General features: G+C 34.6%; 1 long non-coding RNA gene across 1 annotated transcript; it reads right to left on the reverse strand.

Annotated features, from left to right (window-relative positions):
• Window positions 1-3,148: 3,148 nt before the first annotated feature.
• Window positions 3,149-4,947, reverse strand: LOC148762030 (uncharacterized). Its single transcript, XR_016026941.1, has 3 exons — window positions 4,854-4,947; window positions 4,121-4,204; window positions 3,149-3,284 (listed from the first exon to the last, which is right to left on the reverse strand). It is a non-coding gene; the product is annotated as an uncharacterized LOC148762030 (long non-coding RNA).
• Window positions 4,948-16,434: the final 11,487 nt, after the last annotated feature.

Here is a 16,434-nt window from a genome sequence, read left to right on the forward strand (position 1 = left end):
ACGATAATGGTAGAAATTTCGTGCCTAACCAGATGTAGCAGCAATGCCAGTTGTCCGTGAATTCTATACCAACGCTACTGAACATGTAGATGGGTGCATGTTCGTTCAAAGATGTCAGGTATCTTTCGATGCTCACACTATTAATCAATTTTGCAATACACATGACATTGAGAACGATAAGTACGGCCAATTCTTGAATAGTGATGTCAATCTGGATGAAGTTCTTGGATCCCTTAGCATTTTGGGTACTGAATGGAAATTGCACAAGGGTGTTCCAATTTCTTTCAAAGCTAATGTCATGGACAACAACTAGAAAGTATGGTATCATTTCTTAGCAGCAAAGATTTTCAAATGAAACACTTAAGCGAAGTGAAAAAGAATTCAGTAGTCTTCATGTACACAATTGTGATCAAGAAATTTGTTGGCATTGCATGATTGATCTTCAACAACATTATCATGTCAGCTCATACACCATGTGATAGATTAGGGCATCCATTTTTGATCATTGCCTTCTGCCATATATCAGAGTTGTATGGTCACCCAATGAAGAATTGTTACATCTGAAGATTCCATTAGATGGTGGGATCAACCACAGGTTTCACATGCTTGAGCAAGCTACTATTAGAGGAAGCTCATTTGCTACACCTCAACCACAACATCATTCCCAAAATCTTTCCATGTCTCAACGAACAGAAAAGCTTAAGTGTCGCATGGACCATCAAGCAGAGTGTTTAAAAGCCATTGAAGAGATGATGAGGGCTTATGTCAAGCATGTTAGCATGGACATGACTACCTTCCCCATGTTCCTCATTGATCCCATTCTGGATGATAATGACGATGCTGTTCTGGTGGAAGATAATGATTGACTTCATTTGCAAGTTTGGGGGAGTATTCTCTTTTTTTACTTTCAAGAACATTGGGGACAATATTCACTTTAAGTTTAGGGCAAATTTTTATACTTTCTTTTATGATATTGCATTTAAGTTTTTAAACTAGTTAGTTTGCATGTTAGGATTAGGAACATGTTGAAATATGGAAAGAGTTGTCCACCAATAAGAATTGATTTATCTATCCAATGATGAAAACGAGTTGCCTTGTTATTCTTTTCACTCTTAACAAGCATGAATATTATTGTAGTATTATGTGGAATTCTTATGCATAGCATCATTTTAGGATGTGATTTCCATATTTGAGCACCATGTTTCTTACACTATTTCATGATGTACATTTAGAGAATGATTATGTTAGTGTGAATCTTTAAACTACATTTAGAATTCTAAAATTTGTTTGATCCTTCCTTGAGGCGAAATTTTAGGTTACACTTAGCTATGAAATGACTTAGGCCATTTATGGATTCATTGGGCCTTTCGAGCTAACTTAGTCAAATTTTAACCCTAATACACCCCTTAGAACCTAAATTTATCCTTTTCTTTGTCAACCATAAATAAATTATATTAGCTTGTAAATGATTGTCCAATTCCACTACCCTCACTCCTAAGCATATATATTGTTTTAGGATTAAATATGGGATAAATGATGAAAATGTGGAAATGATAAGTTAAAAAAAATTTCAAATTCGATGTGAAACATTCATTCTACCATCATTGAAAGAAAAAAGTTTGGGGGAGTGTCAAATTGTGAATAAAAAAAATTTTTTGCTTGATGAATCAAAAGTGAAAAAAAAAAGAAAAAGTTGTACTTGGTGAAAAAAAAAATAAGGTTATATAGATCCTAGAATAATTATATGCTTAGGATGACTTGAGCTTTAATATATCCTATATCATACCTTCACCCTAACCGAACATTACAAGTTGAATAAAGTCGTAAGGATCTATAGCTAACTATGGGCCAACACTAGTGGAGAAGGAGGTGAAAAATGAACATACAAAATTCTTAGCTAGTTGGGATTTGCATGAACATAAACTTATCCGAAGTGCATGATGTTCAATGTAAAAAACTTCACACACACACGAAAATTCATTTGAAAATTAAGCATGCACTTGGATGAAATATGAACTTAGATAATATCCATGTTTTGTTTGGAGTTTAGAAAACAAGGTAATTTATGAGGAAATTAAAAGAGGATCAATGGATTGTTGCAATGTCATAGTTCATGTTTTCAACTACGTTATTCCTTTTTAGTTTTTGCTTGAGGCCTAGCAAAATATAAGTTTAAGGGTGTGATAACCCTATTATATAGAGTTATTTAGCCACATTTTGAGATGTTAATGTAACTAAGTCCTTATGTTTTAAGTAGTCTTTAGGCAGTTTTATGTTTTTAGTTGATTAGGTTAAAGCATGTTAAATCAATTTAATGCAAGTAATTCTAGTTTATTTTCATGCTAAAAGTCCTACTTTAAGCTAATAGTAATTTAGTCCTTGTGTGTGTAGGATCTCAAATGCATAAGTTAAATGGTGATGAATTGTGCAATGGAGACTAAGTGCAGACTTTCACTTAACATGTTACTGTAATTCAAACATAACTCAATCTAAAGAGATTCAATCAAAGTGCTTCTTAAACCATTTGAAAGCTCAGAGGTAGACCTACAACTTTCATGTTTATCATTTCATCCAAATAAGCCTCGAGATAAGAGAAAATTGCTTTACAAGATGAGGCACTGCAGTAGTTTGCACTAAGGCAGCACAAGAAGAAGCGCTGCTATCACGACCCGGTACTCCCCTCGAGCCCGTGACAACCGTCGCGGTGTCCCGGTAGACACTTATTGCCCGGAATGTCAACCCGAAACCCCGCAAGGCTTTACTATCAGTTTCTCTGTTCCCTTGTGAGCAACCATTGTCAAATATCGTATTCTAAAAGATTTTAAGCTGTTTCCAACTTTAAACAAATAAAATATTAATTTTTCGTCTCACAGGGGTAATTTAGTCATTTTTCTCAAAAATTTTGAAACTGGCTAAAACGTAATATACAAGTACAAAACACACAATTCATATTCAAAATGAGTTTAAAAGTCTAAAATCTTCATTTAAAACGAAATTATGGTTATTTGAATATAATAAGAAAATAAAAGAAATATTAAGTAAAATATTCTATTTTCTTATAAAACAATATTTATAGAGTTATACGTGAATAATTTTTATAGCGTAAAAGCTAAATAAATTTATACTTACTTAAATACAGTAAGCCAAAATATTTAATTTAATTTACAATAACAAGAGTGCCCCCGAATAAACAAAAGTAAAGAGGACTGTGAACCTACGGTTTGGAAAATGCAGATCCCACTGTAGTCCTCGATGAGATCAGCTATCTACAGTCTATACTGAACCTGAAATGGGTGAAAATGAGGGTGGTGAGATTATAAAATCCCAATGAGTAAACAGATATCATCATAAACATCTAGAGTTGAGTACATGGAGACAATAAAGTAAATCATCATAAACTGGGTTATACAATTAGAACACATCTCGTTCAAAATACGTAAAAAGGCTTATGAATCTCATAAAAATCTAGGCTTGTGCCATAAATCCATTCTCGGGGACACCTTGGCCGAGGCATCCTACCGAGACCGTCAAGGCTATTAAAATTCACATTTCACATAAATCATGTTTTTGTTTTGAAAACATAGCCGTTCCTTGGCGTTGGCTGAGTTCCCCCTCATGTGGTGGTTTAGCGTGAAGTGAACCCTAAACTTTACCCCAGGAGATACCCTACGCGCCTCTCCATTCGAGGTAAGAATATAATGGGGTTTACCGTGCCCCTCTAAAAGGCTAGTCCACAGAAACCCCCTACTGCAGTGATTAATTAATATATAATCCACCATATAATAAAACTCAATAACATGATATGGCAATTTTGTAATTCGTAGTTTTTCAAGGTAACCAAACAATTCACATTTCAAATACAATTGCCAACTAGCCAATCATGCTCGATTTATCATAAGCCAGTTAATTTAAACAATCAAATGGCCACAATTAACAGTCTCCGTGTACTCTATTTTTCAAAATCACTATTAATTTCAAAACAATTTATAAATTAATTTCATTGAAACACATTTATTCATAAAACATGAAAATTTACCTTTTTAAATTCTTTTTTTCATAGATTTCATGAAAGCATCTAAAAATCACCCTAGATAATTAAAATGACAGTAAGTTTACTCACAATGTCTAGAATGCAGACTTTCAAAGCACTCTGTCTACTGGTCCTCGGATGCAATTTCCTTGCCTTTATCGGAGGACTCACCACCTTGACACAGTACAAAATCGAGAGTTTCACCAAGTTGGTACTAAATCAAAATTAAACTAATTTAGACTACCAATGCATGATATGGAATGCAAAAATGCACTGGTAACTATCTAAACCCGGTATTGGCCTAATTCGTCTTATCAGCCGATTAAATTCCTAACGGGTCCGTTTAAACTCCAATTTAATTCTTTTCAGTTTCTATACCTCAATTGCACCCAAATTAACTTAATGTCCCTCAGTGTGGTGCAAATTATCAGTCCCAACAGCAAATTACGAAAATACCCCTAATGGGTAAAATTCATATTTTTGCTCCGAAAATTCCCATTATTTTTTCTAGGCTAATAATTCATTATTCCTTAACCAATTCTCCTAGAATAAAATCAAACTCATCCTCACTCACTACATGGTAAATTCAGCCATTAATGGTTGGGGGAGAAAATAAATTCTTTTCTTGTTGTTTTGTTTCTAAATATGCTAAACTAACTAAAAACACTAACATAAATTAAAATCAAATAAATCCAACAACTTTCTCTCTCCTAACCCATTTTTCCAGAATTGAATTCATCATGAAAACATGTAATTTAATCATGGAAAATAAAGAGAAATGCTTGGGAATAAGAAAACTCAAGCTTAATAGAAAAAATCTCACCTTTTTCACTTAATTTCCTTGAAAATTCACACTTTTTCTTTGATTTTCTCTCTCTAGGGTTTTGTTTTTGTTTTCTCTCTCTTCTTGCTGGTTTGGCCGGCCATGGGGTGGAAGATGGGCTGATTTTGTGCCTTTTAAAAAGGAAAAAAATAAATTAATAAAGGCATGACACATGGCATCATGTCATTGGCCCGTTTTTAAAATTTTAAAAATTTAAACATTTTTTCTCCACCACATGTTTAGTCAAGGGTCAAAGATGAAGACAAAGGAAGACCATGTGCTGGAAAAAATATCCTGGTGGTGGAAAATTACAATTTTGCCCCTGAGGTGGCAACATTACCATTTTACCCCTATACTCTAAATTATACCGAAATTAAAATTTTTCACTTCTAAACCTCAAATCATACTTCAATAAGTCAAATTATACTCCAATAAGTCAAATGGGGCCAAAAAATTCTTTTCTAAAATTCTCATTTTGTCCCCAAATGGCAAATGACCATTTTGCCCCTAGTTAGTGAAAATTCCGATTTGACTCCAAATTGATCCTCAAACTCCAAATTACCATTTTAAGTCATCCATGAACTTTGAAACTCTTAATCTCACCTTAAAATTCCTATTTGATCTAGTTCGAGGATTAAATCAACTTTGTTGTACCTCTAGGTACAATACCGACTTTTGAAAATTTTTCGGGACTCTCCTAGCATGCAATCATGCTATCATCACATGTAAGTCATGATAGTATTTTATAAGGTCAGGCTTTACAGCTACGGCCTTGCAAGACTCAAGGCCTTAGCGCCTTAGGGAGCATCACTACTCCCATACAAAATCTCAAGGGCTTAGCACTACGGCACCCTTGGAGGAAGGCCGTGGCACTAGATGATAGTTGCTGAAAAAAATTATACGTATCTTAAAGTCTAGGAGCAAGGCCGTGGTGCCCTGACATGTTTTACTAGGAGTCAACTATTCAAGAATTATTTTCTTAAAGATTTTTTAGAGGCTAAAATAGGTGATTTTCAATAGTTGAGAGGGGGACTCAGAGGGTGAATGAATGCCAGTTTTTTGAGAGAAAAGGAAAAAACTCTCCAACTAGAGAAACGAGAAGAAATCGAAGGCAACCGAAGATCGAGAATCAAAAGAGGCTTTGATATTCCTTTTACTCTTCATTTCTTTCTTATTCTTTCACTGTAGAAATGATCTTTTCTTTTGGAATGATTATGTTTGCTGTAGAAAAAATGATGAACTAAATTTTTTTTCTAGGATTATGGTTTATTTCATTAAGTAGTTTGCATATATGATTTTTCTTTGCTTAGTATTAATGGATGATGTATGGTTTATTTAATTTTGAACTTATTACTTTTCACTGCTTGATCACCAGTTGGAATGTCTTGGGTCTCCAAATGCAACTCGATGGAGGGAGTTTAGAATAAACCATTGTTTTCAATAACTTATGTTCCATTCACTTCAGAGTTAGGTGATAGTTTCGTATCTAGGATAGAGATATACCTAAATACCTTAGGCAGCCAAACTGGAACACGAATGTAATGAACCTTTATTAATTTAATTTACATAGACATATAAAATTAGTTTTAAAAAGGTATGTGTACAAGATCTCAATAGAGACTTGTACATAATATGGATTCTAGGTTAGTTGTATATCCCATTAATCTAAGTTAAGGAGAATGATTAAATTTAGATGAAATTTTAAAAGATACCAAAATCTTAGGTTTTGAATTAATATTTTTCTTAGTGAAATTTTATTCTTCTTTAGTTTCAAAAAAAATCAATTTTAGTTTAATTAATCATTTGAAATCAAGTGCTTGTATAATATAGATTTTTTTTATAAATTTAGTACCTAGTGAGAATAGGTGCAAATCTCTATGGGAAACGATACTCAACTTACCTTTATATTACTTGTACAGCCATGTGCAATTGCGTGTACTAAATCGACAACAGTAAACACAATGTCATCCTTGGGCCTTTACATACCCATACATTTTGTAGCCATTTCCTTCTGACATCCTTAAGTTCATAACCATATACATTAGAGTTCAGATTAAGCCATAAGTTAGCTTAACTTCATACATAGCCAATGTCAGGATGCATAGCCAATATCAGGATCGGAGGTGTTACATCCACCCCCTTTATAAAAATTCATCCCCATTTAGTCTAATCATCATAATGTCAACTCTTAAAGAGATAGGGACACTTGGTTCTCATTTTTTCTTCATGTTCGCACATTGCTTCTTCAATCGTATGACTCTTTTACTAATACAATGTCTTTCGAGCGAAGTCACTTCACTTGCTGATCTAATATGGCTATCAGCTACTCTTCATAAGTTAGTCCATCTTATAGCTAGACTCCGTTATATTCGATCACATGCGAAGGATCAAAGACATATTTCCTAAGAATGGATACATGGAAGATTGGGTGGACATCAAACATATTTGACGGTAATGCGAATTGGTATGCCACTGTGCATACGTGTTTTAATATCTCAAATGATCTGGTGTATTAAGGGCTTAACTTCCCTTTCTTGTTGAACCTCTTAACTCCTTTGGTCTGTGAAACCTTACGAAACATATAGTCCCTAATTTTGACTTCCAGGGGCTTCCTTTTGTTGTCAGTGTTTGATTATTACCGACTATGAGCTGTTTGCATTCTTCCTTGACTTGTGCGGGTGCCTTGCTCCGCTTCTTCAACCATTTCCATCCCTAAGAGTTTTTCCTCTCCAACTACTAGCCATCCAATCGGCGATCTACTTTGTCACCAATACAACACTTTAAAGTGCCATCCTAATCAGCAAATAGTAGTTCCATGAAACTCCAAAATCAAGTATGATGGCGCTTAGCATATCTTCAAGAGTTTGTATGGTGCGCTCAGTCTAACCATCCATTTATGGATGAAAGATCGTAGTAAAGTCCAATCTCATGCCTAAGGCTGTTTACAATTTCTTCCAAAATCAGTTGGTGAATTACATTTCCCTATCGGACACAATCGTTATCGAAACTTTATATAGCCTTACAATTTCATCAATGTAGATGTGGGCATATCAAGCCACTCCAAACTTCATCTTCACGGGTAAATAATGGGTGGATTTCATTAGTTGATTGACTATCACCCATATGGCATCATAGCCACCTCTAGCTTGAGGCAACCTCGTCACAAAATCCATTGCTACATGTTTCCACTTTAAATCAAGAATCGGCAACAGTTGCAACAGTCTTGCGGGCTTTTGGCATTCGACTCTAACCTGCTGACGTACCAAGCATTTGAAGACATTTTTTGCTACATTTCTTTTCAATTTGGGCCTTCAGTAATTAGACTTCACATCATGTACATTTTCATGGCTCTAAGGTGAATGGCATAAGCCATAACATGAGCTTCCTCTAGTATTTCACTCCTTAAACCATCCAAATCCAACACGTACACACATGATTGATATCTTAATAACCCATCAATGCCATAAGAAAAATCTTGAGCTCTATCTTTGCTCATGTCTCCAAAAACTTTCACCAAGTATTCATCTTGATCTTGGAAATCTTTAATTCGATCTAAAATATCAGGCGAACTCTAAAATGTGACACCAATGCATTAGAATCATTAACCTCAAAGTGAACTCCCATATTGCCTAAATCATAAAGACTCTGTATCGATGATCGTCTCTCTACTTTCAAGTGCACCAAACTCCTTATCGACTTTCCATTTAAGGCATCTACCACAACATTTACCTTGCTAAGATGGTAGAGTATGGTACAATCATAGTCTTTCAACAACTCCAACCACTTACGCTATCTCAGATTTAATCCCTCTGCTAAAATATATATTTCAAACTTTTGTGGTTAGTATATATCTCTTGCAAGTCTCTCCATAAGATAATGTTGCCATATCTTCAAGGTGAATATGATTGCGACCATTTCAAAATCGTATGTAGGGTAGTTCTATTCATGTCTCTTAAGCTTACGGGATGTGTAGGCTATAACCTTATTGTGCTACATCAATACGTAACCTAATCCAACTTGTGACGCATCGTAGTACACAGTGTAGCCTCCAAATCCTCATGGTAGGCTCAATATGGGCGTGGAAGTGAGGCAAACCTTGAGTCTTTGAAAACTAGGCCCACAAGCATCTGTGCACTCAAATCAGACTCATTTATAAGTCAATCTTGTACAAAGTGTCTATAATAATTGATCGTACCTTGAAAACTATGAATTTCCATAACGTTCATGGACCTTATCCAATTCTCAACTGTCTCTATCTTTCGAGGGTCCACTTACACTCCCTATTTAGATATGACATGGCCTAGAAAGCTAACTTCACTTAGCTAGAATTCACATTTCTCAAACTTAACATATAGTTGATGCTTTTTGAGGGTTTGTAGCACTATCCTCTAGTTTTATACATGTTCTTTCGGGCTTTTGGAGTACACCAATATTTCATCAATAAACACCACCACAAATTTATCCAAGTATGCCCAAAAAACTCTATTCATCAAATCCATGAAAGCTGCAAGGGTATTAATGAGTCCAAACAACATCACTAGAAACTCGTAGTGTCCGTAGCGTGTGTGAAAAGTAGTATTGGGTATTTCACTTTTTCTTATTCTCAATTGGTAATACTTAGAGTGCAAATCAATCTTTGAAAAGCACACCACACTTTGCAATTGATCAAACAAATCATCTATTCTCGAAAATGGATATTTATTCTCAACCATAACTTTATTAAGTATCCGATAGTCTATGCATAACATGTGGCTACTATCTTTTTTCTTCATAAATAACACTAGAGCTCCCTAGGGTGAAACAGTTGAGCATATAAAGTCTTTATTCAACAAATCATTCAACTACTCCTAAAGTTTTCTCAGCTCAATTGGTGCCATATGATATGGACATATCGAAATAGGTCTCGTATTTGAAGTTAAGTCAATGCAGAATTCAATGTCCCGCTCAGGAGGTAATTTAGGCAACTCATTTGGAAATGCATCAACATACTTATCGACTATCGGTACAGATTCCACACTTCCTTTGTTCATCTAAGCATCTTCTGCCATTACTTGATACTATTGGCAATCCTAGCCTAACGTTTACTTTACGGCTAGAGTCACCACAACCTCATCTAATATTGAACCATTGTGCCCATAGATCATAAATGAAAGTTCTCTCAGAAACTTGAACTTCACTAATTTAGGATAGCTGTCCACCTTAGCAAAACAAAATGTTAATCAGTCCATCCCCAAAATCACGTCAAAGTTTAATGTCTTTAACACCACTAAGTCTGCCAAAATGTCATTGTCCTTAATACAATCACATATTCTACCATGAACAATTCCTCTAAGGAGGTAATTAAAATTAAGGTGTGAGACCTCGACCTTTACAAACATGTAACGAAGGTAGACCCTATGATGTGGAGTAGGGGTAGTTTGGTCATTTTCTTGAAGAGCTCCTAAAATTGGGTTTTCTAATATTATTTAGGCCTAAGACATAAATGAATGATGAAAATAAAGATAAAATGATGAAGGAAAAAGAAATAATGATGATTTTCAAGGTACAGGTAAAATGGTCATTTTTCATCTCGAGTCAAAATTTTTAAGTTTTTGTGAACCCGAGTATTTCTAGACTATTATAGACTTTGTCTTAGTGTCAAAAGAGTAAAAAGATTGCATAAAGGATTGGAGAAAGACAAAGCCAACTTGTTGAGGGCATTTTCATAATTTAAGTGAAGTTTAGATAAGCTTAGGCTATAAATATCTCATTTCTCCATCAGCTTCCTCATTTTTCCAACAGCTTCTTGTTCTTCTTCCTCCCATCTCACGTTTCTTCATCTTCCATGGAAGCCTCCCTTAAAGCTTCCATAACTCTCTCTCTTTCTCTAGCTTCAATTCTCATGCTTTTGAGCACTTTTTCATGGAACGTTTTGTGCTTTTTCACTCTCTCACCTTAAAACCTTCAAAAGTCTTTCCTCAACACTTTCTCACACTAGCTAGACATTTTAAAAAGAGAGAGAGAGAGAGACTTTCCATCATAGCTTGAGTATTCTTGAGAAGGAGTTCAATTATAAGTCCATTAAGGTTCCAACAAGGCCTCACATGTCCGTTTAAAGCAATAATCGAAGTTAGAGTCAATTAAAGATTCAAAAAATATCGATTTGGAGGCAGTTAGGACCTAGATTGAGTGTCCATGTATGCTTGTCTTCTTGGTAGGTACTATGGCATCTCAGTAGTGGTACCTTCACTTAAAGTCATTCCGCTGACGGTTGAGAGTCTTTTGTTTGTGTACACGTATATGTAATATATACTACTAAGAGTTATGTTATAAATGAAGTATGTATATGTTGGATTGATGATGATGCCCTTATGAGATGGCAATGAATGACAATACTTTGAGATAATACAAATATGAATATTTGGTTGCTATAAAATATTATTGAAACATTCATCGTTGAGAATTACAAAACATGGTTTTAAAGATGATGATGGAATTAGGAGCAAGATCTCATACAGAGGCTTGCTTGAGCCTAGTGGGCTATGCCCACTGAGCCCATACGCCGGTCATGGCCCCAGATTTGGGTTGTGACAAAGGTGGTATCAGAGCTCTACGTTTAGTCGAGTCCTAAGGATTCTCATGTCAATCAGCGGAGTTGTAAGAGTTAATGTAGAGTCAAGTTTATGGTTTGTGACTACAGCACAATGCATAGATAAAAGGCTATATGAACTCTTATTCCTAGTAACCTACCCTCTTGCTGACATTATGTAAAGGTCACAAGTGTCTGGGTTTAAGATGCCACTCGAGACACGAGCTGTTGTGGAAAGATTTTAAGCAAATGTTTGCCATAAATGGCAAAGCTTCGAATCACCTTTTCCAAGCTGAAATTTCCATTTATGGGGCGTAAGGATCAAAGAGCAATAAGAACGTTCTTTCTCTCTTTCGCTTTCTAAATAGGCAGACTACCCAATGCCCTTTTATTTATTCAAGTTTTCATGCATCTATCGATAAATGACATGCACCTATAGATAGATCTTTCGTGGATCTTAACATTTTTACCTTTCATCTATCGATAGATGGCATTCCATGCACTTTCATTTCATTTTAGTTATGCAATCTATTGATAGTTTCCAAGCTTCTATAAATAGATAGTGCGCTTTTTTTTTCATCATCAATCCAAAGCCTCTATCTCTTGATAGTTACCAAGATTCTATCAATAGATATACTTCAATTGCCTTTCTTTTACTTTTAGGTGGACATCTATCGATAATTACCAAGAATCTATCACTACGTGTTCTTCGACTCTTGCATTTATTTGCTTTTAGTTTTCATCTATTGATAGACTATGAACATCTATCAATAAATCATACCTAAATTTTAGTTCTTCATGAATTTAACCCTTCAATTTCATTCTTCTAAGTTCTCAATGCATTCTCATTCTAATAATCAACTTATACTACCATCCTTTACTCATCATCAAGGAATACACTTATCATATAACTTCAAATTCTCATTTATGCTCTATGTCATATAGCATTTAAATAAAAACATATACATGTCATACTCATTTAAATGCCAAACAATGCACTACATCATTTATGTGCCAAACACATGCATAATGTCATCCTTGGGCCTTTACATACCCATACATTTTGTTGTCATTTCCCTATGGACATAGGCACATCTAAGCATATACATTAAAGTTCAAATAGGCCACAAGTTAACTTAACTTCAGACATAGCCAATATCAGGATCAGGGGTGTTACAGGTATCCAAAGAGTTACACTTTCGATTTCCACTCATATTCGGATGTTAACTTTGGTAGATGTAAAATAAATAGAAAAAGCACATTCGGTACATGTCAATTTTTAGGTAGTATGTTGATCTCATGATTCTCAAATAAACAAAATAGTGTAGCTTAATCTATTACCGAAGCTGAATATATGGCTGCCAAAAGTTGTTGTGCTCAAGTCTTATGGATGAAGCAACAATTAAAAGATTATGGACCAGCCATGGAAAGAATTCCCATTACATGTGACAATACTAGTGCCATAAATCTAACAAAAATCCTATCCATTACTCTAGAACTAAACACCAAGAAATAAGGCATCAGTTTATTAGAGATCATGTTCAAAGAGGATATATTGTTTTGAATATGTATGTATAAAAGATTAATTACCTGACATTTTCACTAAAGCACTTGATAGGGAACAATTTTGTAAAATAAAAAGTGAATAAGGTCTTATAAATCCATCTTAGCAAAAAAAAAAAAAAAGAGGTGGTTAATTCTGATAAATAGTTTTGCACAATGTTGAATGTGTAAAGCATGTATAGTTTTAATTAATGCTCACGTAGTGTCTTAAGCATGTATAGTGTTTTATACATGTATAGTTTTAATTTAAGGATAACTTTTGTGATAAAATCTTGCATGATAATTGACTCTTACTTGAGCATACAAAAACCAACTTGTTTATGAAATTCATATGCATGATTGTCATTCACTTATCTGTGTACATTCATATGCATTCATGCCATGGCCATCAAACTCATAAGGTTTATGGAAAAGTTGTTGAGGAAGGAAAAATTCTTTCAAAATTCATGATTTACATTCACTTACACTGGTTCTAGGCTCTATTTTACACCCTTTTCAAGTCAAAATTTCACATTGTTTTGACTACACAAAGTGTCTAAGCCAAATCACGGATTTTTAGAAGCAAAAATCACTTTTTTTAAGCTATAGAAGTTCATGCATTGATACATTTCTCCATGTATCGATACATTCAAGAACATGTATTGATAGATCTCCCAATCAATCAATACAATCTGTCCAGTAGTCAAAATTAAAATCCTATCATAAATGTATCAATACATAGGCTTATGTATCGATACATGTTTTATCCATCCATGCAAGAACATGTGTTGATACATCACAAATGTATTGATACATATTGTCCAGTAGGTAAAAATAAAAATTTTGCCATGAATGTATTGATACACGCGCACATGTGTCGATACATTGGGGGATTTTAAGCCTTTGATGGCTCATTTTCTCTGATCCCATGACTCACCTTTCTTCAAACTCTCTCAACTTCCAAAATTTTTAGGTGATTTTCTATCAAATCGGCACCGATTAAAATAATTCCAAGGGGTTTTTATCCATCCACACAACTTTTTTTTCTTCCCAAAACACCAAATTTTGCCTAAAATCACAAAATCCCTCTTTCAAAACCCTAAGTTTGAAAATTTTCAATTTGAAGGCATTAATTGGTTTGTTAGTTGAAATTACACCGATCAAAGGTCTTCTTACCCATTCTTCATCAGTTCTACCAATTTCCTTTCCTCAAAAACTCCTCAAAAATCAAACACTCCAATGGCTTCCTAATCCAAATGAACCAGGCACACTATTGGTCATCACCGAGACTCGAACTAGGCAATGCCTCCACTTCCCAACCACCACCACCAACACCACGACATGATGAGCAATCATTCAAGAGGAATTTCTCTCACCCATCCCTAGACCACAAGTTCGACAAAGATTACACCAAATAAGACATCAAGCCGAGAAAGGTAATTGATTTTAACTATCTTGAGCGTATTAATTTTCCACATATTGATAACTTTTGAGACTTAGGTTGGTATATGTACTTGTCAATGAATCATAAATATATGCAAACCTAGTTTGAGGGTTTTACATCAATGCTACTACCAAATTTCAAGATTGTGAAGACAATGAGCTTGTAAAACACACTGATAGCTTTGTCACCTCTATTATGGGCAAGCGCATTATAGTAACTGAGCACACCCTAAACTCTATTCTAGGTTGTGTTGTCCATCAAAGGGATAGGGATTATGTCGAAGGCGTCCTTAGCAATGAGATCATGTCCATTGTTTATACTTATCCTCCCACTATTGATAAAGGTACCACCAGTGTCAAATGGTTGTCGTTTCATGATCGTATCCTTCACCTCATCCTGTCACACACTATTCGCCTTCACGGAACAAATTATTCCATTGTAAAAATTAAAGATTTTTGGTTTCTCTATCGTATCAAGTCATAAGACCACATCAACTTGTCCAAATTAATCCTCGATGACATGTTGAAATAATCAACAAATCTTGTAAGATGCTGCTTTATGGCATCCCCATTAGCACCATCATTGATTCAGTGGGCATTCCTATTAAATGTGACCACATAAATCACATGTTGTGCACACCATAATTAATGAACATGCTTTAAACAAGCTTGGTTTTGTGCTTGTCAACAACACCTGGGTGCATAAAAAGATTGTCAATGAGCTTGACATAGTTGAGGATGAGAGGAATGACAAAACCCAAGTTGAGCCAAGTGCTGCCCCTAGCGTCGATCCTAGTGTGAACCCGAGTGTCGCTCCTAGTTTTCCTCCTATGTCCACTGCCTTTGATTCTGAGCAAGCATTTTCTCAATTTTTATCATATATGGAATCTATTGAGTGATTAGTAGGTTGGATGCCTAAGAAGGCTAGAACTATGAGTTGTTGCATCTCTAGTAGCTTCTTGAGAAGCAGTTTCGAGCTCACTTTCCACCACTATCTTGAGTTCCTCACAGGAGACATCACCTCCTCTCGACATTTCTTGAATTTTTGGATTGGCTAGCCACCCTATCATCACATTTTCATCATATTTGTGCGATGTAATTGTTTTACATTTTGTTACTTTGAAACTCTATACGCTATTTTGAATGGTCCCTAACAGTCGATTTTGGGATGTTTCATCTTTTTATGCTAAATTATGCTTCTAGACAAGTTATTTCCTTTCTTATTAATATTTCATTTCTGTTGTAGTTTAATTTCTTATTGTTAGTTATTATCATTATATTCTATCCTTACTACTTTTATTTTCTACGATCTTGTTTTGACTTGAAGTCCAAGTCATTTTTTTAAGTTACTTTGACACGAGTTTTACATTCATTTTCACTTTCAAATCCAATCCACTTTCCCTTTCTTGCTCCTAACTTTCTTTTTTATACAACAAAAAATAGGAGAACAAGGTTAATGAGCAAAATGTTTTCAAAACTAAAAGCATTTAAAAGACCTTAAATTGAGGGGAGCATAGATTAAAGGGGGCAATTCAAAAATCTACAACAACTTTCAAATCATAAAAATTCAAGGGAGTCTATCTTCAAAGTTTGAACAAATTTTGCACATTGTTTTGTCATATCAAAAAGGGGGATATTATTAGCTCTATAGCTTTCAAATTGATCCCATGTTTTGAAATGACAAAAGAAAATGATCAAAATTTCATTTAAGACTTGAAAAATAAAATCTAAACATCCTTTAGCATTTTCATACGAGTTTGAGAAGAAAATAATTGAAAAAGACTTTAAAAATTACATTCTAGTCCAAATCTATCGATACATTTGGTCAAGTATCGATAGAAATCGAAATTTATCGATGCATGTTCTCAAGAAAAGATAAAATTTGCAAAGTCAAATTCAATCTATCGATACATTCTCAAATGTATCGATAGAAATGCAACAGAATGCTCATTGCCTTAAAAGTATCGATATATTCATCAAATGCATCAATACATTTTCAATAGAATGCTCTCTTCCTTAAAAGTATCG

Source organism: Theobroma cacao, chromosome 6 (genome assembly GCF_053813885.1).
Source record: "Theobroma cacao isolate CCN51 chromosome 6, ASM5381388v1, whole genome shotgun sequence".
NCBI lineage: Eukaryota > Viridiplantae > Streptophyta > Magnoliopsida > Malvales > Malvaceae > Theobroma > Theobroma cacao.